At 34.2% G+C, this 17,067-nt stretch overlaps 1 long non-coding RNA gene across 2 annotated transcripts in view; it reads right to left on the reverse strand.

The window, feature by feature from the left end:
• Window positions 1-207: 207 nt before the first annotated feature.
• The window catches only part of LOC131480383 (uncharacterized), a 62,836-nt gene continuing 45,976 nt past the window's right edge, over window positions 208-17,067 (reverse strand). For both annotated transcript variants that reach the window (XR_009245474.1, XR_009245475.1), the window contains exon 3: window positions 208-528. This is a non-coding gene — a long non-coding RNA (uncharacterized LOC131480383). The remainder of the gene's footprint in view (window positions 529-17,067) is intronic.

Consider the following 17,067-nt stretch of genomic DNA (forward strand, 5'->3'; position numbering starts at 1 on the left):
AGGTTCTGGGTAGGACCTTCACACTTCATAAATAAATTACTTTGCTTGGACTACTAATCTGAATTAGTCTTTTTCTTGAAAAGGTTTTTTTTCTTTCTCATTTTGTGATCTGTTTTCAGACAAATTAAGAAACCACACAAGCACATTAGATGTAGCTACTATCCCCATAGCAAGTAGGAGGGTTTTTGTTGCTGTTGTTATTGTTGGTTTTGTTTGTTTTTTAGGAAACCAACTTTCCCCATCTTATCTGCTTTTATCAATAGCTGCTTTCATGAAGTCTTGAAAATGGCACTTCAGAGCATTTCTGCTGAATTCAAGGTTACTGTGCTCTCCTGGAATGTACAACCCCACCAAGTACAGCCCAGAAAGCACAGCTGAATCATTCCTGCTTGCCTAAATGATTTGGCTTTCTGCCCTTGGCAAAAATGTTGAGTTCTTCAAATAAAAATAAAATTTATTTCTAGTTCTTCAGCAAGAATTCTTTTCAAGCATAAATAAAAAGTATCTACATTATGGCACAACTGGCTCCTGAAATAAAAGTAAGCAAAATTTGTCTACTGTTGTAATATCATTTGATTTTCACAAAAATATTCTATCAATGTACACTAGTTGAACACTAACTTATTTTGCACATATTTTCATAACCATATGAACAAGATTGATTAAATCAAATGTTTTCATTCAGGCAAAAGAGTTAACAATCTAGAGATGGTAGAATCAATGTTTAAAAACCATCTCATAAACCAAAATAAAATGTCCTTTGTTGTTAATCACACTGCCTATCAGTAAAACTGGGGGTTTTGACAATTTCTTCAATATAATATAAATACTGACACCCCTCCTAAAGTCTAATTCTATTAGGTAGGTCTTTTAAATACACCGAGTTATACTGAGCCTATTAAGTCTCCCCTTTGCCTATAACAGGAATATTAGGGCCTTCATTGGTGTAGTGTAGTTGTTGCTCTTTAAGCACCTGTTAGACTCAGGGTATTATTTTAGCTTCAAAAGTTTGGGTTTCTATGGTGATGTAGTCTGGACTCCAGTGGGACAACAGATGCATGAAGAATTTCTGAGGAATTTGATTAATGCCAAGGTAAAGGTCTTCAGAAAGGACTACAGCAAAAGAAACTAACGCTCTCTGTACATGTCTCCAAATTTTTTAAGGGAAATGTCTTCTCATGATCATCTCTGGTTCCAATGTTGTAATTATATTTCTGTATTTGGCACCTCTCAGATAATGTTTTTTAAATGACACACACAGGTAATCAACACTTTTCTAGATGTAATTATACAATATAACTAAAGGTTAACCTTGAATGTGAAGCAATATAACCGAGTAAAGAAAAGCAAAGATACTTCATAGCAAAATGAACAATAAATATTGTAATTCATTGTCCTTAAAAATTCTTCATTTACTATTCTATACCATACTAAGTATAATTCACTGTACTTTACTTTTTTATTTTTCATTTTTTAAAATCATGCTTATTCTGCCAGCAGTCTGTCTTTTTGATGTATATTTGAACGTGGCGTTAGTTAGGGCCCTTGCTAGAAACACTGACGACAGCTCTGGTAGCAGGTAGGCAAAATTGCCTATTTTTCCTCCTTTGATAAACTGATTTTCAATTTTATGCTTTTGTTGTGTTGCTAACTTTCTTCCCTTTTTGGTGTTCAGAATCAAGCATGTTTCCATGGCTTTGTTTATCCTCCATGCAAACTCCTGTGGGTTAGTTAACTCCAGATACCAAAACAACACAACTGGGTGACTTCATCAACAGAAATTTATTTTCTCCCAATTTTGGACGCTGGAAGTCCAAGTTCAATGTGCCAACTGGTTTTTTCTTCTGCTGAGCCTTCTTTTGGAGTTGCAGACAAATGCAATCTTATTGTGTCCTCACAGGTTTTTCTCTGAAATGCACTCCTTTTGTTCTTGCTCTTTTCATAAGTCCATCAGATTAACAGAACTCATGACCTCACTTAAATTTAATTATTTGGTGAACACACTATCTGTAAATAAAAGTCACATTGAAAGTGAGTTTTATGACCTACAAATTTGGGGATACAAAATTTAGTATGCAGCATCTACTGAATCACATCTGTGAGAACATAACAATTTTTAAATTTGTTATATTTTGCTCTGCTTCCAGAAGCAAAATTTTGAAACACATGTGCTCCTCCACTTGTAAGGGCACTGCTCTCTGATAAACTCATAACAGATTGAAAATATCATGAAGTCAAAATCACAGTTAAAAGAACATAGTCTGGAAAAACAGTATGGTGTAAATTACCAATGATTTCCCATTATGAACACATGAAACACTATAGCTGAACTGCAAGACACCTTAAAAAAAAAGATGGAAATTTAAAACTGTGAGTGTCGTTTATTCTAAGTATACATATGATTGAGCAATCATACATTTTTAAGTCATTGTTGCTTTGATTTTGACTATTCACATATCTTTAACTTCTCCCTTCTGAAGACTTACCTAGTACTTTCTTGCCTCTAATTATTTATAAAAAAAATTTTTGTATAAGAATGTAAGTCAAAAATTATTTTCAGTTTTCAATTTTTTCACACTCTGTCGATATACTCTATTTTTTGTCCATAATGTTTATTTTTAATACTTTTCCATTCACTTAAATTATCTATCTTAAATGCCTTTTGTTGTTTATTTGATCTCACAAATGTCTTCCTTGATTGGGTGACTAAGAGCAAAAGATTATTGAGCCTTGTATGTAAATATTTTCATTACTAACTACTAAATAATAAAGTATAAAGGCTAATAATTCTAAGTTACATGTGTTATTCAGTGTGTTTTCTAGTGTGTTGAGCACTATGTTCATTGAACTATTTTGCTCTATGCCTCATGGAACCATATAAATAGCTGGCACTTGCTTAAATAAGTTATCCATAACTGCCCATTTGCTTATGACTCATATCTTTTATATATTAACCATTTCACAAGGAAAAGTGCAAGTGATAAGTAGTTAATCATGTGGGAAATAATAATAATACAATTTAATATTTTGCTTGTTGCTCTTGTATTTGAGCAGATACTAATCAAAATTTGACAACTTGGGCCCGGCGCGACAGCATAACGGTTGAAGTCTTCACCTTGAACGTGCCAGGATACCATATGGGTGCCAGTTCTAATCCTGGTGGCTCCACTTCCCATCCAGCTCCCTGCTTGTGGCCTGGGAAAGCAGATGAGAATGGCTCAAAGCTTTGGAACCTGCACTCGCATGGGAGACCTGGAAGAGACTCCTGGCTTCAGAGTGGCTCAGCCCCAGCCGTTGTGGCTGCCTGGGGAGTGAACCATCAGAGGAAATATCCTCCTCTCTGTCTCTTCTCCTCTCTGCATATCTGCCTTTCCAATCAAAATAAATAAATCTTAAAAAATTTTGATAACTTAAACACAAGTCAGACATCTCCATTTTTCCTAGACTCATGAACTTTCTCCCATCCTTGACCTTAAGCACTCAACTTTGGAGAAATGCTCTTTTAAAAGCATCTAGTGAGACTATATATATATATATATATATAATTTTTATTTCTTGATCATGCCAGTTGCTTATGCTATTCTCTCATTTTGAGTTCTTTATAACCTCGTTTATATGTCTCCATATAAAGAAAGGAAACTCATTTTTCCTTCAGCAAATGGATCTATAACCTTCTAGAATTAAAACTTTCCTATTTAACTCTGAGCTTGTTGTTGACATGCTAAAACAGCTTAATACTGGTTTCTTCCTTGAGAAACATGTTTAAATTCATAAAGAAAAGTGGAATCAAAACAGCTTTAATAAATATCTTAAATCTTCAATGAAAAATAGGAGGAATTTTGGAGGTGAATCTGCTTTCTAGTTGACAAATAAATCTACTAAATAGTTCATTTTAACTGTTACTGAATACCTGCATTAAGAAAAATATTTTATGCTTGCAAATATTTTAGATCTTCATATTCCACTCTATGTTTAACTCTGTGAAATCTTAGCCTATTTTCTAAGAGAAGAAAAGAAAATCCACAAAGGAATGATATGATTTGTGCAAGACAACACAACTAGCAATAATAGACAATTGTCATTTGAATGAAAGTTTCATGAAACCCCACCCACAACCCCCAAATTCAATGTTTTTACAAGCAGCAGCTGCGGCCCAAAATGTGTATATTGTTTTGTGTAAAGGGTAAAGGAGATTATTTTGTATAATATTAAACATATTTTTAAAAAGTTTGAATCATGCCTGGCACAGTAGCCTGGTGCCTAAAGTCCTTGCCTTGAACTCGCTGGGATCCCACGTGAGCACTGGCTCTAATCCTTGCTGCCCCACTTCCCATCCAGCTCCTGCTTGTGCCCTGGGAAAGCAGTCTAGGACAGCCCAAAGTCTTGAGACACTGCACCCATGTGGGAGACCCAGAGGAGGCTCCAGGCTTTTGGCTTCACATTCAGCACAGTTCCAGCCATTGTGGCCACTTGGGAGTGAATCCACGCATGGAAGATCTTCTCTTCCTCTTTGTAAATTTGACTTTCCAATCAAAAAAAAAAAAAATCAACCTTAAAAAAAAAAAAAAAACTTGAATCAGCAAGCCCAGTGAAAGTTATCTTTATAAGCAAACAAAAAAAGTACGAACAAGGAAATTTTCCACTCACACAAAAGACGAACTTGCAGATTTTTGTAACTTTTCCTACTCATTATTGATATTTACAAGCACTGAATATCATAATTTAAGAACATGAAGTATTTTAGATGTTTGCCATGTAATTACTTCTCTCTTGCTTGAGAAGAACTAAGCTCTTAACATGCCAGTTCTTAAAAAATTAAAGTGCTTTAGAAATCAGTACAGGTTATGTTTGATTATGACTCAAACTAATGTGTACAGGTAATTTTGTTTGTTTTCTTTTAGTTGAATGTGTAGCTACACAGGCTTCAGAGTCCAAGTCTTGTATTCCACATGCTTTTGCTAACTCTCAATCTACACAGATTGGAGAAACTGTCTCCTGAAATACAGCACCAAGGAATTTATTATCTACTCCAAATAATCTCCACCTCCAAATTAAAGAAGGACTCCCACTGAAACTGCCATCTCTACCTCCAAATCAAAGAGGGACTCTCAATGAAACTGTTACATGTATCTTGGCAATAGGATGATGGACTCTCTACATTGTCCCTACCTACAATGTCAGAATAAGCTTAAAGAGCAGAATGAAACACTTTGGAATGATACACTATTTGTGAAGGACTATACTATTGTAATTACACAGGGAAAATCAGTGGGGGGAGAGTCTTAGAAAGGGAGGAAGGGGATTTTCAGAGCCGGTGGAACTGTACCATAACATAATTTTAAGAAAAATGTTAAGATAATAGCCAACTACTGTAAACAGAACTCTACCCACACCCACACCCACAAAGGCTGAGTGGGAAGCCCAAGGAGGCTCTGTTTATGTGCTCAAGCAACCTCATTGAGATAATGACAGAAACAACAAGTAAGGACCAGGATTTTTACCTGCCTGCCAGTAATGAGATTTCTTTTTCCCCTTCTCTCCCCTACTCCGCCACTGTCAGTGAAGATCACACAAAAAGCAGGAAAGCAAAATGTAACACAGAAAAAAATAATAAAATAGGTGTGAAAAATCTATATGTAATATTTATTCTGAGGAAATGTGATTTGTGAAGTTTCAAGGGTGAAGGTGCAAGTATTTTCTTTGATCACAGATTACAATAAATTTCTTTGACTACACATTATGCATCTCTAGAAGCAATACAATTGGTGTCTATATGTTCATCTATTCCGCATTTTATTGTATTGCATTCACATTTTAAATTATTTCAACATTGATGTTTTGTTTTTAAATTTTTACTTCATTATTATTATTATTATTATCATCATCATCATTTTATGATATAATTCTATAGGCCCTGGGATTTCCCTTATTGCTTCTGCAAGCCCCATCATCCCCCCACTGAGTTTCCCTGTATTATACTATAGTATACAATAGTTCTCCCTCCAGCAAGTTCCAAGACTGGGTTCTTATGTTAGACTTTCACCATGGTCTCCATAGTCCCAGTTCCTGGTTCACCACTCTCCACGTGCTGTGATACTGTACTGAGGCTGCACCATTGTCCTTACAACCTCTCTCCCACTTCCAGTTTGAGCAGCTCCAAGGATTAGGGGGACACAAGGTGTCCTATATAGCTAGGTTGTTGGTGGTGCTGATCTTGCCAGAACCTGTTAGCTGTTAGGTCTGAGGGTCACAAGGACCTTTTTTGGCCTGTATGATGCCAAATTCAGTATTAGTTTCCCTGTGGGACCAAACTAATGCTTTGTTTAACTTCCTTAACTTAATGCACATTTTGGAAACATTTTTAATAATGAAACTAGAGTTTTATTTCATTAAATATTTTAAAAATTTTACTAAGTACATTCCAAGGTAATAAAAATTGCTTCACTTGCTAATGCCTCCATACCACAGGAGGAAAAGACATAACATTTATTCTTTAGAAGCTTTTTTCTCTAAGGGAAAAATAAGATCTGAACAAATAAGCATACAATCTCTTGTAAAATAGTTAAATATATTAATATGTTATATTGAAAATAAGATAAAGAAAGAGTACTAAATTAGTAGTGAGGTAACTTGGAGATATTTTAGTTAAAATAGTTAAGAATCATGTCTTGAAACAATCAATAAATATAGATCAGCTGCACAAATGTTACAGTTGAAAGAACAATGGAAAGAATATTGAGTGCGTAGGGAAATCAATTAATCTCAGACACTATTTTGGTAAGAATAATACTACTATTAAGAATCACTTCAGAGGGGCCAGCATTGTTGTATAACCCCATGCCACATTGTGGCATGCCATTGCTGGTGATCTGGCATCTGACATGGGTACCACTTCAAACACCAACTTCTTTAGTTGCAATCCAGGTGCAAGCTAATGTGCCTGAAAAAGCAGGAGAAGATGGCCTAAATGCTTGGACTCTACAACCATATGGGAGCTCCTGGATTTGACCTCCTCTATGAAGCTCCCTCGTTGAAGCATTTGCAGCATTTGACCTGCTGCATCCATCTGAGTGAAACAGCAGATACAAGATGTTTTCCTCTCTGACTCTTTCTCTCCTTCCCTTTGTGATTGCCTTTCAAATAAAAAATAAAAATAACCTTTAAAGAGAGAAATAGAGTGAGAGAGAGAGACTTATCAGAAAGAAAAGGAACAATGGGTGAAAGGTAATGTAATGTACTGAATCCAAGCTGTCAGGCTCCTGGGACAGACATGCAAAAGAAAAATATGATGTAGCCATCAAAATCATTTTTCCAACAGAGGTGCAGAAATATTGCAGATGCAACTCATGAGTTAATATCTGATTCCTGAAAACTCTGAGCAGGAGAAGAGGAGTAAAATTATATATTATTGTATTACTTTTACTTAAATTATTGTACTTTCATTATATTTAAGGAATTAAATCAATTGTAGATACAATCTAGTAAAAAATAGGAGTAACTTCTTGAATTTAAGTGATAGAGCTCCTAATGCTTAATGCTATAATGTTTCTTCACATAATGAATCTTTAATAATTTTCAGATGAGTATTGGTGGGCCAAAAAGCATTAAGATCTGGATAACGTGAATTCTCACAGAACTGTTAGAGGCATCGCTATAAATACAGAAATAACATGAATACGCCTAAACAACAATGGAAATTTAAGAGTGTTGAGCCAAAATAACCAGCATTTAACATATTTAATATACTAAATGTGTCAGTTTCATAAGTAATGAGAAATCTGACATTCAAACTCAAATTAACAATTGGATTTACCCAAGAGCTACCTAACTGCAGCCCCCAAAACTGTTCATCATTCTACCTTGTGACATGAAATTTTCAGCTGTACATGTCATTTAAAAGCATGTAATTAATTTGTAGCCACAATTCACTGCTATTTGCATGGAGGCTACAATACATAATACAGGACTGGAATCATCTTCAACTTTCCAGGTTCAATATGTCTTAGTAGCTAATATGGCTTCTCAGGATAAAAGATATAGAAAAAATAAAAATTAAGAGCTTCTTATTAAGTTATTAAGAATTCCAAGAGCCTCTTCTTTGAAAGTACCAGCTCAGAATGGCACACAGAGTTTCTATTTATACTTCATAGACGGAAACAATGGCATTGGCACTCCTACTTCAGGGAGATTAGAAGTGTGTTCTAGTTCTGTTCCCACAAAGCGAAGGGAGAAGATTGTTGATACAACACAAACATTACCTGCTTCATTTGGTAGATTACATTCCACTTAAACCAGCCTTCACTGCGTAACATGCATTTCATTTAGTGATTCACCCCTACAAGATACCCTCAGTCTAAAACTGTTTCCTCTGAGATACTCATAACCTTAAATTTTAAATTTGTGACTTTATTTCAATGTAGCGTCCTCAAGCACTGGTAATACATTTGATGCTGGTTATTTAATTACTATGCCTCCTTTAACAAATCTTGAGAAAACGAACCATGTGTGTTTTAACTCACTGTTTCACCTACTCTTTTTTTTTTTTTCACAGAATATCCAACAAATCTTCCAGTTAATTTGAACTAGGACTTGGCAGAATCTAACTTACCACATTAATCTTTCAATAATTTATATAGTTTAAGCCTTTATTATTTCACTGTTTTGTGTCTCAATATTAGGCTCCCCCATATAAGTGTCAGCCAGTCTACACATTAATTTAATCACATTTTACTATGGACTCTTGTACAAAAGAAATTCTATAATTTTGTCATGAAGCAAAGACTCTCATTTTGTGCTATTATCACCAGGAATTCAAAATGATAGAAAACATAAAAATTAAAATATCAATCTCTTTGAGACAGAAAAAGTATAATATAATAGAGACATGAGGGTTTGAAGATACAGCAAAAATTCTTAAAAGTCTTCAGACTAGCAAAATAACATGAGATCACAAATTTCTGACAAAGCAATACCTTTTACTTCAAATTATCTTTCAATAGAAAGTAATTGCCTCTAATCTTTAGAAATATTAGCTCTTCATAGTTTAATCTCTGTACCATGTTGATACTATACTACCCAGGCCCTTTGAATATCTTATTTGTCAGTTAATTCATTTCTTACAGCAGAAATAGCTACAATGTATACATAAAAGCTATAATGTGTTGGCAAGGGTAAGCTGCTCTCCCTTTTCACCTTCTCAAAATCACAATATAAGAGGTTGTGCTACTGAGATATATCTTAACTTACCAACTGTGCAGATAATGGCATAGGTACATAGCAGATGGTGGAGCAATAAGTTACAAACAGTTTTGTATCAAGTCATCCTGTAGAGCAGAACAGCATATTATAATGTCTTCATTTAGCTTTTCAATATCCCTGACTATAGGAATCCTTAACATGTCTGGATATCTCCTTTAGTGGAGCAGATGAAAAAAAAAAATTCCACATCTACTTTCTACAATATTCACCTCGAATGGAGATTTGAGAAAGCAATAGCAAAGCTCAGAAAAGATTGAAAAGATTGATAATACCATCAAAAGACAACTCCAGAAACTATCCCAGGAAACTCATATTCTCTGGATCTATCCCTTGCCCAGAGCATTATTGAATTTGGGGACTATCCTCTCAAAGTTAAAATTCAGTTCTTTTGAAATGTTGCACCATCATTCACTCATCACTAATGATCTATTAATGTACAAAGACTTCTTACATGATAAGATATATCACAGCACCTTTCAACTTCCAACAGGCTATTCAAGACATCAAGAGACAAAACATTGGGGATTAGAAAGCCACCAACCTAATTATACTCCAGGAGACTCAGTGCTGTCAAGTCCCTTCCAACTTACTCTCCCTCTTTAGAGGAAGGTTGGGAGGGACTCTATACTGTGATTCTTTATTTTCTCACTGTTAAAAAAATATCTGTACTGGATTCTGGGCCTGGTGGCGTGACCTAGCAGCTAAAGTCCTCGCCTTGAACGACCCAGGATCCCATATGGGCACTGGTTCTAATCCAGGCAGCTCCACTTCCCATCCAGCTCCCTGCTTGTAGCCTGGGAAAGCAGTTGAGGACATCCCAATGCTTTGGGACACTGCACCCGCGTGGGAGACCTGATGGAGGTTCCTGGTTCCCGGCATCGGATAGGCGCAGCACCGGCCCGTTTCGGCTCACTTGGGGAGTGAATCATCGGACGGAAGATCTTCCTCTCTGTCTCTCTGTATATCTGACTTTGTAATAAAAATAATAAATAAATCTTAAAATAAAATAAAATAAAATATCTGTACTGGATTCCTAGATCCACCATTCCCTAGTAAAGATCTCACATTTTAAGCCAACATTAAATTCAATTGAAACATGACTTCAACAACTACAAGTAAAATGAATACTACTGGTAAGTGATCAAAGGCTCAATTCCTCCTTAGAAAACATAATTAAATTTGTTGTGAACACTCCTGCGCAGGTACCATCTTTCAATCCCATCATCCTTCAATCTCATCATCAAACTACAGTTATTTTGGAAACAAGCTTTCTGCTTAGAGTGCTGGTCATTTTCATCTTATTGTTCACCTGCTTACCTCCACTAAGAATGAAGTGCCATGGTTAGATTTTACTTGGCCTTAACCCTTTGACTATATGCAACATAGTGAGGACTTAAACATATTCCTTTTACTGGCATGTTCATGACAATCTTCTCTTAATTTCTTGTATGCTTATTTATTTTCATCTACAGGCTATCCAACTCCAGATGGTCCTACAACTGAAACTACCAAGTAGTCTCTCCTGAGTACCCCAGGTGAGATCCCTGGAACAGAAATCCTGGCTTGTATTTCCAACCTGCTGGTCCTCTACAGCCTGAAGTACACAGAGTGACTATAATTCCTTCTCTTAAATGGCTATCAGAGCAAACTCACCAGAGGGGCAATGGATGGAGAAATAGATCCCCAATTTGACAGATGAGACCAGTGTGCCACACCCCTTACCATCTGGAGGTAAACCTTCATGGATGTGAGAAAAGATAAACAACTGACTTCTGAGAACCAAGTTGATGTTTTGTGCTGGTCCTTGTAATCAGTTTTTCATTGCTGCTCAACTGATCTAAGTAGCAATAATTTTATGCATCATTAGGGATAGTTTCATGTGTTTTTTGTTGTCTCTGCTGCATATGAATTGAAACTTTCACCTAATTACCCAATCAAAAGACCCTGTCTTGGACCAATCACAGGAACTCCCCAGTACAGCCTATTTAAAAACCCAGACAACCAAAAGCTGCCTTCCTCAGGGATTTTGTTCAGAACAACTGGAACTGTGTCCTTCCACGTGTGATTTCTCTGCTTTCCTTCCATGCACTACTTGTACTTTATGCACTCCCTTCATTCTTCACAGAAAAAAAAGTACTCAGTGGGGAAAAAATAAATTGTAATACACAGACACCTGCAATTTTAACATATAATCTACTACAGCTTAATACCAAGGAGGAAATAAGAATAAAAAGCAAGAATATTTAAATAGAGCAATAAAAGCAGAGAATGTCAACCCGTTAATTAAAAAAAAATAGATAAGGGTAGCAAAAGAAAGGTAATCTTTTAGAAGGCATATTTTGAAAACAATGAAAAACATAAAATAACAATCAGGAAACTCATAGTAGTAATAATAAACAAGAGAAGAGCATTAGTATTGAAAATCTTGGTCTAATTAGCATGAAGGAATATGAACAGGGCAAGAAGAAGAAGTATACATTATTTTTAAGACACAAGAATATTTTACATAGTTTATCAAAATCTGAAATTTAAAGTAATCTTCACTTTTTTTAATATTTAAATCATGCATGGTGGTGGTGGAAATGAAATAGGCATTGTGAAAAGGTTAACACAAGGTTTAGTCACAGCAGAATATGAGTGTTGTAGTTCTGAGAGATGCAAGTTGAAGAAAGCGAGTCTTGGAAACTATTCCAACATTATCAAAGTCTAGTTATAATTTATGTATTCTATGACCATCAGTATGCATTATCATTCTACAATGAATGTGCATTCTCTGGGCCTGAAAATACAGTTTTTAAGCAAAAGGCAGTGAATTTCTCACAAAGTAGACTTTACTTTCTTTAAAACATGAGTACTTAAAGCATCATCAATGACAGGAAAAGTATTTTCTCTAAAAAGATGCTCTGAAAAGCAGAGTACTGATTCATTAGAAAAAAATCTGGGAACGAATAAAGAACAAAGAATTGCTCAGGATAGCTCCAGACAGCTAAGATGAAGCCTACTCTATGTAAAATTGAACTAGCACCTACTATTGATGGCCTTTCCCAGCCATTCCTGAAACAACTCATTAGGCATTCCTGTTGAATTCTCTACAGGAATTTCAGGGGCAATTAGTTAGCTGGTGAATAGTGAAATGTACTACCGGTATCATTGTTATTTAGTGACCTTAACAAGTTATAATCCCACTGCATATATATGGAATTACATTTTTATTACTATATCACAGCATTTCATTGTATTTCAGTTAAATTTTAATTTTTTTAACTTTTTAATTATTATCATTTTATGATACAGTTCCATAGGCCCTGAGATTTCCCTTATCCCCTCCTCCCCTCTCTGAGATCCCCAACATCATCACTACAGAACAGTTGTTCACACACAGTCATATGTCCACCATTGCAGGCATGGATGATGGCAGAGAGTCCAGCATCCTATTATTAAGATATAGTAAACTGTTTCATTGGGAATCCATCTTTATTCTGGAATTAGAGATGCACACTTCATTGTATCCTCACATCTGGATATGATAGTCTCCATTACACAGTTACTATGCATCCCTTTAAATGAAAAGTCACAGTACAAAATCAAAATCAACATCAGAAAGGGCCCGGTGCAATAGTCTAGTGGCTAAAACCTCGCCTCACCTTGCATGCACTGAGATTCTATATAGGCATCGGCTCATGTCCCAGCTGCTACATTCCCCACACAGTTCGCTGCCTGTGACCTGGGAAAGCAATGGAGGATGGCCCAAAGCCTTGGGAACCTGCTCCTGGCTGCTGGCTTAGATTGGCTTAGTGTCAACATTGCAGCCAACCACAGGATGACAGATCCTTCTTTCTGTTTCTCCTTCTCTCAGTAATTCTGACTTTTCAATAAGAAAATAATTTTTTAAATTACAATAAATAAATTGCAAACAAATATAACGATATTAACTAATTTAACCCTTGATTTTTATTTAGACATATTCATATGTATTTTTAATTCTTTATTTCTGGAAACCAATTCCTAAATTTCGTTTTTAAGCTCTGAGTGAGATGTTCCTTTTTTTTTTTTTTCTGGGCTCCCAATAGACTTTCTTTTCTTTTCTTTTTTTTTTTTTTTTACTTTTTTTTTTATTAATTACATTGCATTATGTGACACAGTTTTATAGGCACTGGGATTCCCCCCACCCATCCCCAAACCCTCCCTCCTTGGTGGATTCCTCCACCTTGTTGCATAACCACAGTTCAAGTTCAGTTGAGATTGTTTCATTGCAAGTATATACTAAGCATAAATGAGTCCAGCATCTTATTGTCCAGATAAGTTCAACAGCTTGTTGGGGAGACCATCTCTGGTCTGAAGGTAGAGCCAGCAGAGTATCTATAGCCATTTTAAGATGTATAGAACTCGGTTGTATAGAAATTAAAATTGAAATGTCAATGAAGTAGTCACAGGATGTGGTTAATAACTTGCATTTTTTAACATATTGGTTACTCAATACTATGTCAATTAATTCCATAACGTTATAAATTGTTGCTGATGTTATGTTGGGGCTTTTGATTGAGTGAGATATTCCTAATGTAGCTGTCCAATTTTCTATCATATCCTCAAGACTGCTTTATTTTCATAAATATTTTATGAAATGTATTTTGTGAAATTATTTTATTTTTAAAGGTATGAAAATCATTCATTAGTAAGGCAATATGCTAACAATATTTTAAAATTTGAAAATGAAAATATTTTAAAGTAATTATTTGTTGATTTTAAAATTTAGGGACATTCTCTAATCATGACACCACATAAATAATGTATTATTGGAAAACATAATTGCCATATGAAAATAATAAATGCTAGAAGAAAATGGATTTTTAAAGCTTTGAAAACTCCTTTTCTATCTAAACTCATGAAAATAGCTAAGTTCCCTACTTCTGTATTCAATGTTTGGCAAATTAATTGTTTTATTTGACATATATGACCAAAATCCAGCTTCAGACAGATATCAAGATAAAATGAGTTATTTCAATAGTTTACGGATTATGGATATATTCTATGATACAACTGCAAAACTTAACAAATGGTGATTTCTTGAAAAATACTTGCAACACAGATCTTAAACTGTATTAAATTACACATTGCATTGCTTTTTCTTACACTTAGAAGGATCTTTCACTTAAATTTCTATATTATTTTGTGACATTATATATTAAGCACTATGAAAATATGTGCTCAATTATACAAAAATCTTGTCTTAGTATATTTTACTATGTAATACCCAAATGGGTAAAGTATTATTTGAAGGTCATTGAAGTAAATAGAATTGTAATGTGAAGTGACAAACAACTGATCATAAAGAGATAGTTGTTCAGGTGTTAAAAAATGTGGTTTCAAGGAAACAATCATATCGAGAGAATTGTCCACTTAGGTTCATAAGTTGTGAAAAACTCATGACAAAATACCATATTGATTTTGGTACTGGCTTTCCATCTCTCAGACTCATGTATGTGGCTGTTGACTTGGGAATATCACTTTAAAGATGGTCCCAAAATAACATGAAGGAACTAGAAGGTGCATGGTAAGATTTATTGACTAGTGATTAAGCATGAACTAATGATTAATCACTAATAAAATAATTAGAATGCTGAATGAATCAATCCATTAAAAAGCAAGAAAAATCTTCTTTCGGTACTTAAAAGTAGAATACTATTTTTAATTCATAAAATAGAACAAAAGTTCCAATGTATTTTAAAAGAAAATAAATCTTTGGTCAAGTTAGCAGTGAGTCGAATAGTAGTTTTACAACAGCCTTCTTTTATGTAAATAACTATTAGCTAAACAGTTACATGTGCATTTCCACTATCTGAAATTACTGGTTTTATTATTATAATAATTACTATTCTTTTCTCTGATACGGTTTTGTAGATATAGAGATTACTCGCCTTCTTTCCTCCCTATTTTCCCTTCCATTTTTCCTCATATTATCACAGTAATATAGTCTTTTGCTAACAGAAGTTTATTATTCTGCTATTGCAATGTATTATAGCATTGTAGGAAAAGACTAGAAAATCTAGTATCATGCTGTCAAGGTATATTTAACTGTTTCCTTAGAAGTCCTCTTTTTATTTGGATTAGAAATACATGTTCTGCATAAGGCAATACATATTCACTTATTGTTATGCTAGTCTTCATTTCTTTATCATGAGCGTGTTTAACATGAATACAGATGCTAGTTTTATTGTCTATGGTGCTACATACTAAACACACACACAAAGATATATGTATATATATCTATATATATATATATACTTTTGCATACATACACTTTTAATATATAATTTACTTATTAATCAGCCTAACTGAATCATTATGTTTTAACACAGCTTAGGTAATGTATTAGAACATTTTTATCTGTAGTTCTCTGATTTTTCTCAAACCATGCACTTCAGTGGTTCAAATTGCTGAATTAGCAGATTGTGATGAAGTTCAAACTATATTTCCATAGAAAAAAAAGAACCACAAAGAACACATTTGCATAACACTACAGCATTAGCTAATCATTAATAATAAACACTAAAATTTTCTGAATAAAAAATTGTATTAATTTCTCCATATGTTTCAATTTTTTGAAACAAACACTACTCAAATAGTAAAAAAAAAAAAAAAAACTAAGCATCAGTAAGAAAATGGTTACCTCAGTGTGACTGAACTTGACATATGTTTATGATATAATCTGCACGAATACTTGATTATACTGACAAGTAGAATACTATAAAAACTGAGGATACAAACAGAATTTTCAAAGTCAACATGCATTATTATACAACCCATTTACTCCACTTTTCTGTGCTAGTTCTATAACATGACAGTTCATTCCTGGAGGGATGACACTTTGTGTGAAATCAGTGTTGTCTAAGCAGTCACAAACAATTTAACTTTCTCCATATTGCTTTTACTGTTGCTACAAAAAAATCGAAATGTAATCCCCAGAAGAATTTTAACTGCCATATTAGGATATACAAAAGTAATTTTCTAACAGGAAGGAACATAAAAATGATGTCTCAGTTTCATTCAGCTTGTGACATACTACACAAAGAAAAAAACTTCAAAGTAATCTTTGGATTCTTTCACTATTACCCAATGAGTTGCAACACTCAAATGTCTACAGTGACCTTATGGACATTTTTGTGCCAATTATTTATCATTAAATATGAATGTACAAATTGTTATGTGCTTATCCAGTGAAATGTGAATATTTTGAGAATTTTTTATGCTTTAGTTTTTAACATGTTAAATATAATTCATAGTTGCAATTATAAAAATGATAGTTTATTCCTATCTCCCTTCTCCCTTTCATGTTCTCTCCCTCTTTCTTTTTTAGTTTTTGTGACAATGTACTTTAATTTTATATGACAGTAATGGTTATCCAGTAAAAAGCAAAATAGACTAGTTTAGTGATCATTTTACCCATATATGATAAATTTTAAAATAATCACATAAAAACAAACTTAGAGTAGTATGACATCCTTAAACATAGGTTTTGAACTATTGGTTTGGAAACTATTTGTTTCATACAAAGGCATGAAATAAAGTTTTATAAAATTATATTTGCAACAATACTGATACACATAGACGTATTTTCTTTTTTCTTTTTGTCTTTTAGTGTTTTTTCTTTCTTAAATTTTCAAAATTTTGGTCCCACATGTAAGGTAGGGCATGTGGTATTTGTTTTTCTGGATACAGCTTATTTCACTCAACATGATGTCCTAAGGGGCTAGTACAGCTAGTTTAGCTACTGCCTCCAATGCCAGCATCCCATGTTGGTACCAGTGCCAG

This window comes from Ochotona princeps, chromosome 5 (genome assembly GCF_030435755.1).
Source record: "Ochotona princeps isolate mOchPri1 chromosome 5, mOchPri1.hap1, whole genome shotgun sequence".
Lineage (NCBI taxonomy): Eukaryota > Metazoa > Chordata > Mammalia > Lagomorpha > Ochotonidae > Ochotona > Ochotona princeps.